We start from the raw sequence: 12824 nt of genomic DNA on the forward strand, positions 1-12824 counted from the left end.
ATCATATGTGTATTACACACACACACACACACACACACACACTGACTGACACACACGCACACACACACACACACTGACTGACACACACGCACACACACACATGCATACACACTTACAGCCACTCAGCTTACCAGCTACATACACACTTCTACTTCAGCCTCTCTCTCTCTCTCTCTCTCTCGATATATTTCAATATTGTCTACACTCTCACACACATACACACAATAAAGCAATATACATTTATACACACACACACACACACACACGTACACATACACATTCTGCTGTAAGCATTAACACAAGTACATCGCCTCACACATCCATACACATCCATATATATACACAGGCACTCAAACGCATGAATGTTTGAATGCACGCATTCTCATACGTGTACATCAAGTTGCATACTCTGACAAATGTGTATGCTTACCTACACACATCATTTCAAAAACACACACACACACATTGCTAGATAAACATATATGCATAATATATATTCATGCTTTCACATCACATACATATACACTCTCTTGAGATTAATACGCATATCAGGCGGTTGTATATATATATATATATATATATCATCATCATCTCAACATATATATTCTTCTATTCTCTTACTTGTTTCAGTCATTTGACTGCAGCCATGCTGGAGCACTGCTTTTATTTGAACAAATCAATTTGCTCAACTAAAAGGCGGTGCTCCAGCATGGCCACAGTCAAAATTACTGAAACAAGTAAAAGAATATATAAATGTATATATATATATATATATATAGGGAGAATTCCTAAAAAAATAAAAGACGAAGACAAGTGGTGTAGAAAACAAACAGATGTATTAGTTTAACGCTCAGGAAGTGAAAAAGTCTTTAACGTTTCGAGCCTATGCTCTTCCACAGAAAGGAACACAGAAAGAAAGAAGGAGAGAAAATAAAGAATGTGTAGTGGCTAGCGATCTATCCTGGTGAACTATATATATAGTTTAAATGCATTACACATACACACACTTACTTGGTATAAATACACTTCACATATCAGCCCTTACATACCCTCACACAGATACGCTCATATATATATATATATATATATATATATATTTATATAATTAAATGCATTGACACATTTAGATACACTTCAACCAAAACACACTTGTTCACCATATACACATACATATACACCCACATTTTTTTTTCTATAAATATTTATACACTTAATCAAAATATGCTCTTGTTCACATTAAAATTCCAGTTATGTATACACTTACATCCACATGTGTATTCACTTAAACACACACACAGTCATAATTTTATATATATATATACATACATACATACATTTATGCATGACATAAACACACACGCACACACACACACACACTACTCTCTCTCTCTCTCTCTCTCTCTCTCTCTCACACGCACACACATTTCTATCCATGTGCTCACATATATTATGGTTTCCTGGATTTCTCATGTTTACATTTATCTTACCTTTTTATTTCTCTATTTATCTCTTTCTTTCTACCTGTTTTGCCTAATAAGTCCATCCGTCTATTTATTGACCTTCCTATCTATCTATCTATCTATCTGTCTGTTTGTCTATCTATCTAATCATCTATCTGTCTGTCTGCTTGTCTATCTATCTATCTATCTCTCTCTCTCTCTCTCTCTCTCTCTCTCTCTCTCTATCTATCTATCTATCTATCTATCTATCTATCTATCTATTTATCTGTATCTCTCTCTCTCTCTATCTATCTTTGTCTATCTGTCTGTTTGTCTGTCTATCAATCTTTATACCTTTGTATTGTTTAATTATTAAGGGGGTACAAATAAAATGCAGACAGCGCAAGTCCAGAGAGCCGACCCCTTTCCTTGAGTCCCAGCAGACCACCAGGGCACACCTTGCAGCAAAGCATTCCGAGCATGCATCGAACTGATCGCTCACACCCTGACATCCCATGCCCCCATCTTCTTCTTCTTCTCCCATGTGATGTCCTTGGTCGTTGTTGAAACAAAGGATAAACTAAGATCACTCACATACTAAATAAAATCAATTCTTTCCTCTCTTCTCTGTTTGTCTATCTATCTCTTTCTCTCTCTCTCCCCTCTCTTTCTCTCTCTGTATCTAGACCTGAAGAGAGCGATGGCTCTATTTATGGTAATACCTAAAACGTGTTGCATCAATAACGGCGCTCCTATCTCTCTCCCAGGTATTGAGAACCCACTACAGTTTAAATCCTTTTGTTGCCAACCTGTTTGAGACTAAACCCGATTCCTGTTTTAAAATTATCTAAACACCATTTGAATAATGGCAAAGTTATTTTACTTAAATTCTTCATTGTCTTCAAAATATATTGAAACAAAGCCTGTATTTCAATAGGAATATGGTAACAAAAAGGTTAAATATTGTATGATTCTATAAGTGTATGTGTTCTGTGACTAACCAAAGACTATTATAATAGACTATTATAAGTAAATAGTGAGCCAAACAGCGAGGGTTCAATCCCCACGTCGTTTGTTCCCATGTAGGGCCATAGCACACATTCTGATATGCAAATGGTTTACCCCATTTTCTGATATACAAATAAACATGTAGTGTAAACATGTAAACATCATCACTATCGTTCCAAACCCTGCTGCATTATACATGGAATTGAAACTTGAAACTTTTGTCTTCTTGCTCAGATATTCCTTTCTACTCTAGGCACAAGGCCTGAAATTTTGGGGGAGGGGGCCCAGTCGATAAGATCGACCCCAGTACACAACTGGTACTTAATCTATCGACCCTGAAAAGATGAAAGGCAAAGTCAACCTTGGCAGAATTTGAACTCAGAATGTAAGGACAGACTCACTACCCATGCCCAGGGAAAGGGGACGTTAAATGATGGAAGATGGTGGTGGCGGTGGCAGCTGTGGCGATGATTATGCTTACTTAGCATTATGCAAATTTCCCTGTCTTAAGTTTTATATTGTGCTGAGTGAAGAAGGGTTTGTTGTTATTTAACCCTAGGTCAGTGCTTGAGGAGCAGACATGTAATTGAAGGCATTCCAAATGTGACCATTGCTTCTTTATATTTTTTTTTCTTAGTATGGTGTACTCCAGATTGGATTATAATGCAATTTGTCCTTTATTGCTTTGAAATAGTAGCTTGTGTTTTGAGTCAGATTTGGCTGCTATTTCTAACAGATACGACTACCACATACAGGCTCATAAGGAACCCTTTTTTGTCAAAACTTAGGTTTAAAAAATATGGGAGTTTCTTATACATGGATAATATTATAATCCCTTACAAAACCTTTTTCCAAATTTTAAGCCCCCATAATTAGGGGGTTCCTTATACACATACATTTTTACAGTCCAAGAGCCTGTATGTGGCTGCATTAGATGTTAGAAATAGCAGTTAAATCTCTCTCTCTGTCTCTCTCAATGTCTTTCTTTCTACACTGTTGGGACAATGTAGCCCAGGATATCTCCTAAATAGATAAGGTGGCCATGGCTGGAGTGCCTTTGACCTTGGGACTATTCAGCTGTGGGTGACCCTGGGGTAATAAGCAAATAACATTCTTAATACACAATACACACCTACACACAAATAAACACATTCATATTCATCTATGCAACACACACACACGCATTTGTAACAAAACACAATGTTGAGAAGTTAATTATATTTTAGGGGAAAATATAAATTGAATAAAAGAAAAATACGAAATAAAATAAAATAAATTAAGACAGATTATAATTGAAGATTTAATTTATTTCAGTTTAATTAGTTTCAGACATGTATTTTGGAAGCTTGTATTATAGTTCTTCTGTATCGTGTGTGTGTGTGTGTGGGGGGGATGAAGTTATACATGTATTTGTGAACGTGTGTGTGTATATGTGTATGTATCATCATCATCATCATCATCATCAGCGTCGTTATCATCATGATCGTCATCACTCATCATCACCATCATCATTGTTATCATCATCATCGTCATTGCCATCGTCATCATCACCATCACCATCATCACCCCACTATCATCATCACAATCATCCTCACTAGTTGTTGCGGCATGTTTCTCTACAGCTGGATGCCCTTCCTGTCCCCCACCCTCGCCTGTTTTCTTCCCAAGCAAGGTGATATTTACTCATGGTCAGACATCCTTTCCCACAGCAGAGTGGAATCGGGATGACACTGCTCGTATGACAGGGACTTTCATTTACAACTATCATGTGATGTCAAGACAAAGACACACAAATGTTCACAAGCACTTATACACACACACACACACACACACACACACACATATACTTATGTATATGTGAAGGTGCATGGCTCAGTGGTTAGAGCATCAGGCTCACAATCATGAGATAGTGAGTTCGATTCCCAGACTGGGCTGTGTGCTGTGTTTTTGAGCAAGACATTTTATTTCATGTTGTTCAAGTTCACTCTGCTGTAGAGATGAGTTGCGACGTCACTGGTGCCAAGATGTATTGGCCCCTTTGCCTTTCCCTTGGATAACATCGGTGGCGTGAGAGGGGGAGTCTGGTATGCATGGGCGACTGCTGGTCTTCCATAAATCCTCTTGCCCGGACTAGCATCTCATGGGGTAACTTTTTAGGTGCATTTCCATGATAACTCATGACTGGATAGGGTCTTGACCCTTTTATACACATGTACAATGGGCTTTCTTCAGTTCTATTCTACGAAATCCACTCACAAGGTTCTGTTTGGCCCAGGGCTATAATAGAAAACACTTGCCCGAGGTGCCATGCATTGGAACTGAACCCAAACTTCTTCCCACACAGCTACACTTGCACTTGCGTGTGTATGTATGTGTGTGCTGTTTACTGCCTTGTACCTTTGAATGAGCTGATTAATGACTAAAGCCTTTTCAAATACAACCTAATCATTTTATTTATTTATTTATTGTATATCATTGTCCAGTATATCCTTAGTTTGAATCTGTTAGTAGGGTGTGACTCGAAGGAGTTTTGGCTGCTATTTCTAGCGAGCAGATAAATTATAGTAAATGTCTGTATGTGTGTACACATACATACACATTTATATGTGTGTCTATACACTTAGATTTTTAGTTTCATATTATTTAATTTGAATATAATTCTATATCAATCATTAAAATTATATTTGCTAACAATGAGAAAATATCTTTTATCTATCAATAATTGATTTTTTATTGCCATTCATTGCCATGTGTGTGTGTGTATATGTGTGATATGTGACTGTGTGTGTGTGTATATATATATATATATATATATATATGTCTATATATATATAGATGCATGCAAACACTCACACACACATACATATCTAATACAAACACATTCAAACTGCTGTACGTTTTTACCTCACAATTCTTGAATAAGTAACGATACTTTCTATAGGTTCCTGAGATAATTAGAGCACCTGTTGTTATTGTTGTTTCTTCATAAATGTGTGTATGTGTGCGTGTTTGTATATATATATATATGTGTGTGTGTGTGTGTGTGTGTCCAAAATCAACATTTGACACTAAGTCAATTAGTTCATAATTATAATTGATGTGTTTTTAGGCAATTATAATCATTGTTTGGCTTTTCTTTGTTATTTTTTTATATTTATCTCATATGTAATTTTTTAATTATCTATATATTCATTCATTTGTTTATTTATTAGTTTCATTGGTTTTATTATTTTTGGCAAGTTTCAATCAGACTTGCTTCTTGATTTTCTTTTGGTATTCTCTGTTTGGTTTGATTTGATAGGAATTATTTTTTTTCCTTTTATTTTTCCCTCCCTTTTTTTGACTATTGATAATTGATCAGGTTATGAATGAAGGCATCGCTTGTTACTTAGATTTATCTATACACACACACACATGTGCTCATGTGTGTCTGTTTTTCTATACTCACAAGTTTACATATATATATATACACACATGTACCTTTACATATATACATAGTTACATATATATGCATGTTTATGTATATATATGGAAACATATGCATGTTTATGCATATATAATTGGAAAAACTGCTTATTTAGATGGACTTGTGTTACTTTTACTAAAAAGAAAGCAATTGTTAATGACTAAACTGTGTGGAATATTTTTATCAATCCCTGTTTTAATATATTTTTATCAACATGCAGTTTTGCTGCTTCTTTTAATACTGAATATTTTAAGGACATGAATCTTAATCACTGCAACACTTCGCTTTACTGTGGGGTAGTTTAGCATTTGTTTATAGTTCTAGAAATTATAAAGGTTGTCTAAATATTTGTAATGCTACTTTCCACAAATTATAATCTTAATCCAGCATCAACCAAATTATGTTGATCCTAATATCCTTTCATATTCATTGGGCAGCCTAGTACTAGGCACATAGCCTAGTGGTTAGGCTGGGATTGCTAGACTGTGGGTTCAATTCCCTGAATGGGTAGTGCATTGTGTTCTTGAACAAAGCCCTTCATTTCACATTCCTCCAGTCCCCTGTTCGATCTGTGGTGGTGGTGGGGCTGGCCTGCTCACCTAGCCAGTGGGGTGGCATCATTTGAGGGCTAAAACGATGTGTAAAAATGCATTGTGTCCAGCAATATGCGACAACATCTGATAGCCTGGTCAGTCACATGATTACAATCAATTGGGCACAACTACAGGGATGTAACATTCTTCCCCCCACCACGAGTTTGTTTCCTCATAACTTTCAGATCCCTTTGAGATGAAAGGGATCCTAGAGATCCCTTTCAGATGGTGTTGGTGATGATTACGTTGGAATTTAATGGGAAAAATAATTGTGGAGGGCAATATTTTACATGTCTCAATTTTATTTTCCTCATACATTTTGATAATTTCATTTCAGTCATCTTCTGTCTTGCTTCAGTCATTTAGGCTGTGGCCATGCTGGAGCACCGCCTTGAAGAATTTTAGCTGAATGGATCGCCCCCCCTCTCCCCACACTGTTTATTTTTTCTTTCTTTTTTAAGGCTGGTACTTATTCTGTCACTTTCTATTGCTGAACCACTAAGTTATGGGGACATACACAAACCAACACTGGTTGCCATGTGGTGATGGGAACATAATGACACACACACATACCTACATATACACACACAAAGGCTTCTTTCAGTTTCCATCTGTCAGATCCACTCAAAAGGTTTTGGTCAGCCCGAGGCTGTAGTAGAAGACACTTGCTGTTAGTGTCATGCGTTGGGACTGAACCTGGAACCATGTGGTTGGGAAGCAAGCTTCTTACCACACAGCCATACCTAAGCCTATATCCTATTTTATTTTTATTTTATTATTTTTTTTGCATTAAAAGAATTATTTTCTTTTTTCTTTTGATATTTTTTTCAATTTTATTTAAATTATTTTCTTTTTTCTTTTAATATTTTTTCAATTTTATTTAAATTATTTTCTTTTTCTTTTAATATTTTTTTCAATTTTATTTAAATTATTTTCTTTTTTCTTTTAATATTTTTTCAATTTTATTTAAATTATTTTCTTTTTTCTTTTAATATTTTTTCAATTTTATTTAAATTATTTTCTTTTTTCTTTTAATGTTTCTTTAATTTCTTTTCCTTCTGCTTATTTAAATAAATAATTGTTAACATTATTCATTTACTTAATGTAAGGCAATCCAGCCATGGCCATCTTCTCTTTTTCAGACTAAATAAACCCTATGCATCTTCCCTTTTAATGTAAGACAGTAATAGGCATTTGACTGCTCTTTCTAGCTGTTTCAAAGACAACGTAGAGGTTCCCTCATTGATTAATACTGTTGTTGTTGTTGTGGGTTAGCCTCAAGGCACGTCTGACTGAGCTAATCTTTGATTAAAGGTGTTATTATTAAGGTGATAATACGGCAGAATCGTTTTGTGACATTTCATCCGTCTTAACATTCTGAGTTCAAATTCCACTGACGTCAACTTTGCCTTTCATCCTTTCGGTGAGGGTTGGAGTGGGGGGGCGGAAGGGGGTCGATAAAATAAGTACCAGTTGATCACTGGGGGTCAATGTAATCAACTTACTCCACCCCTCCCTCCAAATTGCTGGCCTTGTGCCAAAATTTGAAACCCCCACCGCCACTACTACTACTACTCAGAGGCCCCATTACACCAGATATTCTCCACCCATCCACCATTGTAGTTTGTGTTGAAGTTGGTGGATGGAAGTGGTACTAGCACCAACGTTACTTGGGAAGGAGTGATCTCGGTTTCGGATGCAGTTTCTAGCAGTTTGGTACGGTATTGATGCTCCCTTCCGTGTCGGAATTGTGGATGATGTTGGTGTTGGCAGTAGCAGCGACGGTGGTGGTAGTGGTGGTAGTGGCTGCAGCGGTAGTATTATTGTTGATAGTAGAAGTAAAGAGGCTTATACAGTTGGAAGATGAGCAGACCCAGGAATAATATTTTCTGGACTTGACATAGGTGTGCGTGCGTGCGTGTGTGTGTGTGGTGCGCGCGTGTGTCGGTATACATGAATGTAGGTACATATCTATGTATATTCATGTATGTGTGTTTGTGTGCGTGTGTACGTGTGTTTGTGTGTGTACATAAACTTGGCCTTGACTAGATTATATTGTTGTTAAAGGAGTGTTGTAAAAACAATGGCTTACTCTGTATGATAATATGGCAGCAGTAGCAGCAGTAGCAGTAGTAGTAGTAGTAGTGTCATTTGTCATAATTGTGGCAACTGTCATTGCGTGTTTGTATGTGTGTGTGAGAGACAGACAGACAGATGGTGTTCGTGGTGGTGGTGCTAATGTCATAGAAAGAAGAGACCTTGGACTGAGAACTACAAGGTTTTTTTTTCACGAAGTCAGTTACGTGAAAAAGTTAAGTTATATTGCATGCTGGTCGGTTGGCTGGCTGGCTGGTGTATTAGTTGCTTGCTTGGTTACAGCCGTTTATATGGTTTGTAAAGTTGATTGTTGCTCGGTTGCTTGCTTGTTTGGCTGGTCGTTTTCCCTTTCGGTGATTGGCTATGATCGTTTTTCCCTTTGGTGATTGGTTTTTCCTTTTGGTGATTGGTTTTTCCTTTTGGTGGTCTGTCCATCTCCCCGCCTCTCTCTCTTTCTCTCTGTATCTCGAAAACAAAGGTAAATTTATAAGTTTAGTAATCTCATGAAACGCAAATAACAAAATCGAATGCAATTAAATAAATACTATGTAAAGAAAATGAAGAAAAATATCAACGTTTCGGATAAGTTGTCCTTTGTCAGAATATACATAGAAAAGAGAAAAACAATGGAGACAGATGTGTGCATATACGAGGGGTGCTGAAAAGTTCTTGGCTTTGAGTAAACGAAAATACAGAAGATCAGTTAATTATAGTTTGATTCAACATATTCCCCTCTCAGATTCACACACTTATTGCAAGGTCCTTCAGTTTTTCTAAGCCCTGTTATAGAACTCGGGAGATTGGGCCTGCAACCAGGTCTTTCACAACGCCCTTAAAGCCGCGAGCTATTCATTACCCCCTTGTACTTTGCTGCTTATGAGTCTTGATTGCGTAGACTTATTAGTTATTCCAGTTATGACCAGCCCATATTTTTTTAATCAAATAGTTGTATTTAGGAAACTAGATTCGTATCCATGGTCTCCTTCCTTTTTGGGAAAGCAGATTTTGATGGAGATTTAGCTCTCATTTCTAAACGTTCAAACGGCCACATACTTCTGACATGTTTCGGCTTTATTATGTCCTCGTCAGGAAAGTATTTGAGGAACCACACTGTTAATGTTTAATATTTAATGCTGTTAAATCGATGGTTAGACGTATAAAAATAGAAGTTTCAATACAAATGACTAATTTTTTTGTTTTCTTTCTCTCGCCGCGTAATTACTTTTAGTTAATTTTTCAATTAATGCCGGCAATGTATGGATAATTAACTGGTATGCTGTAGTTACCTAGAGTTGTGGAGCTAAATAGCTTGGATAGCATAGCTGCAGTTAATGGTATTCCGTTGATAAATCAGTAAATTCTTCACGAGGTTTTTTTTTATGTTTATGAAATAGATAAAAAAAATGTTGAAGGATGAATTCATCTCATTTCATTAATAACAAAACAGAAATTAAAAATTTAAAATAATCAACTTTTATCTATTATTCTTTAATGTATTTCAGTCATTAGACTACGGCCATGCTGGAGCACCGCCTTCAAGAATCTTTAGTCGAATGATTCGACCCTAGTATTTGCTTGTTATTTTAAAGCTTGGTACTTATTTTGTCGGGCGCCTTTTGTCGAACCATTAAGTTACAAGGACGTAAACAAGCCACCACAAGTTGGCCAGCGGTGATCATGGACACACACACACATCTGTATATATATATATATATGAGAGAGAGAGAGAGAGAGAGAGAGAGAGAGATACGATGGGCTTCTTTGGTTGCCCCGAAGCTACCGAAGAAGGCACTTGCCCAAGGTGCCTTGCCGTAGAACCGACATCGGAACCAAGTGATTGGGAAGCAAACTTCTTGCCGCACAGCCACGCCTGTAAATCAAATCAGATGAAAATTACCTTTTAAAATGAATTCATACACAGATAATAGTGCATTTTTTAAAGAAGTATTTATCCATACTATTTTGTGGTTTTATTCATCGGTGATTCAAGCCGAATCGCCCGGCAGGAAATCCAGAAGTAAACCAAGAACGAGATGGTTGGATGACATCCATAGTCGCAATTAGGTCACACTTGAGGATTCAACCGGATATTGTAATGATTGACCTTCTTATTGTTGGGGGTGCCTCACGACTCTGCCCCCCATGACTCTCCCAAGAATTGAACCGGGAAGAAGATGGAAGGACATAAGTATTGTCGATAAATTGAATCCATACTGTACCTTCTTTATATTTTCGCTTGTAATATGGAATTCTTGGACAGGCACCGGTAACATGTTCTATGATTGTTACCTCGTTTCTGCTCTTTTCAAGAGTTCTACCAATTTCTAGATCATTGGATGGAGGTTTCTTTATTTTACGTTTCCTTTTCTCTTCGGATATCTTTTCCCCCATTTTTTTCATTGTAAATAATGCTTAATCACAGAGTTACTATGCAAATAATAACTTTAAACACAAGATATTTACTCTGTAAAGTATAAAAAAGTATAAACAATATTTAATGCATTTAGTCAATTGAGAAAAGCTTTAATGTACAACGATGTATTTACTTGGCAGATAGAAACTGTCGATGAATTAACCGCCATGCATTGCGATGAAGTTTCAGTCGATGCATTAAGTATTATGGGTAAGCTAGACGGTATGACTGAGGTCATTGGGGTTCCTGACAGTTAGATAGTTTTGGCAAATGGTATAGCTATTTCAACGTCCTCTTTTCTATGTTTGCTTGGGTCGGATGAGTTTATGATGCAGATTTTATACAGATGGGTGCCCCACATGTTGCCAACCGCTATGTGTTTCCAAGCTATGTGTTATTTCGCCGGTGGCCCGACAGGTTTTTGTACAAAATTGGAAACAAATTACACTGCTTGTATGATGGTGACACTCATTTACAACTATCACGCGATATCCAGACAAGGACACACACATTGCGTTCAGTGGGAACCGGCATGCCAAAGATTAGACACATCGCTTCGTCTGCGTATTGTAAAAAGTAACTAAAAGAGGTTGTGGTAAGATTTGCACTCTAACCTCGTAAAACCTTCATCAGCAGCAACTACTCGGGCGATGACCCCCCAACCTAGGGGGTCTGTTTGAGTTGTGAAAAGCCGTCATCGGCCAGAAGGAGATTGGGTACAGCGGCGCACCGTTACAACGAATGCCTCTATACTTTTATATATATATATATATATATATATATATATACATATATATATATATATATATATATATAGTTCCATTATAGGTAGGATCAACAAAAAATGTACTCCATTCAGTGAGAGATAACTATCCTTTTATGTAGACAGTGACAAAAGAGCTACTAATAGTTTCATGCTTTAAGATACATTAAATTGGTAGCTTTATATCTCATGTCACTGTATCTCTAAGTAATCTTTCGGGCTCATTTCATAACGTCAGATGTATTTAAAAACCAGGGCGCTGGACTATGAGAAACTAAAATACACACACTCAGACACGCATATACGATGGGTTTCTTTCAGTTTCTGTCTTACATTCATACTTTCCCAAGGTATCCGATAGTGGGTCTGATCCTAGAACCATGTGGTACGGAAGCAAACTTCTTAACCATGTCTCCACCTTAAAATTATGACGTAGAGAACCCGGATATCGTTCCTGGTGCTTCTTGCATGCTAAAGCGAGTGTTGGGCGTTTCTACCACCTGAACTAATTCTTCTCACGCTCTAAAAGCTTGCCTGAATTTCCCACTAAGGCTGACTGGCTGCCTTTGGCATTTAAAGCAAACCCAGTGGTATGATTGATTGACGGATGGCTGGCTGCATGTTTAATATCATGATTTATGAGCTGCCTTGACTTTTAGAAGAAGAAAAAAAATGCTTAGTGATATGTGGAGCTGGTTGATTTATGGGCTTGCCTTTTATAAAAAGGGTCAGTGTTATGTAACTGGTCACGTTAAATGTTTTGGTGTTGGCTTAATGGATTGGGTTGTCAGTAGTAGAGATGAGGGTGTGTACCCCCAGGGGAAAATACTCCCGCATGCAAAATATATAGATACGATTAGTATGATATCGGATGGTGGTGGAGTCCTTGTGTTTTTAATGGTAATAAGTTGGGAAACCTCAAAAAACTGAGAATATCTCTGCAATTTCAAAATTGTGTGTGTCTGTGTCAACATACATGTAAAAATACACACACACACACACATATATATATATATATATATATATATATATATATATATATATA

At 36.9% G+C, this 12824-nt stretch overlaps 1 protein-coding gene and 1 long non-coding RNA gene across 2 annotated transcripts in view; one reads left to right on the forward strand and one right to left on the reverse strand.

The window, feature by feature from the left end:
* The window catches only part of LOC106879396 (neurogenic protein mastermind), a 147152-nt gene that overhangs the window by 119823 nt on the left and 14505 nt on the right, over nt 1-12824 (forward strand). The gene's annotated exons all lie outside the window — the stretch shown is intronic.
* Nucleotides 4339-12824, reverse strand: part of LOC128249265 (uncharacterized) — a 134384-nt gene continuing 125898 nt past the window's right edge. Inside the window, exons 2-3 of the long non-coding RNA XR_008265354.1 lie at nt 10823-11067; nt 4339-9062 (exon numbers count right to left, since the gene is read on the reverse strand). This is a non-coding gene — a long non-coding RNA (uncharacterized LOC128249265). The remainder of the gene's footprint in view (nt 9063-10822; nt 11068-12824) is intronic.

This window comes from Octopus bimaculoides, chromosome 13, assembly GCF_001194135.2.
Source record: "Octopus bimaculoides isolate UCB-OBI-ISO-001 chromosome 13, ASM119413v2, whole genome shotgun sequence".
Lineage (NCBI taxonomy): Eukaryota > Metazoa > Mollusca > Cephalopoda > Octopoda > Octopodidae > Octopus > Octopus bimaculoides.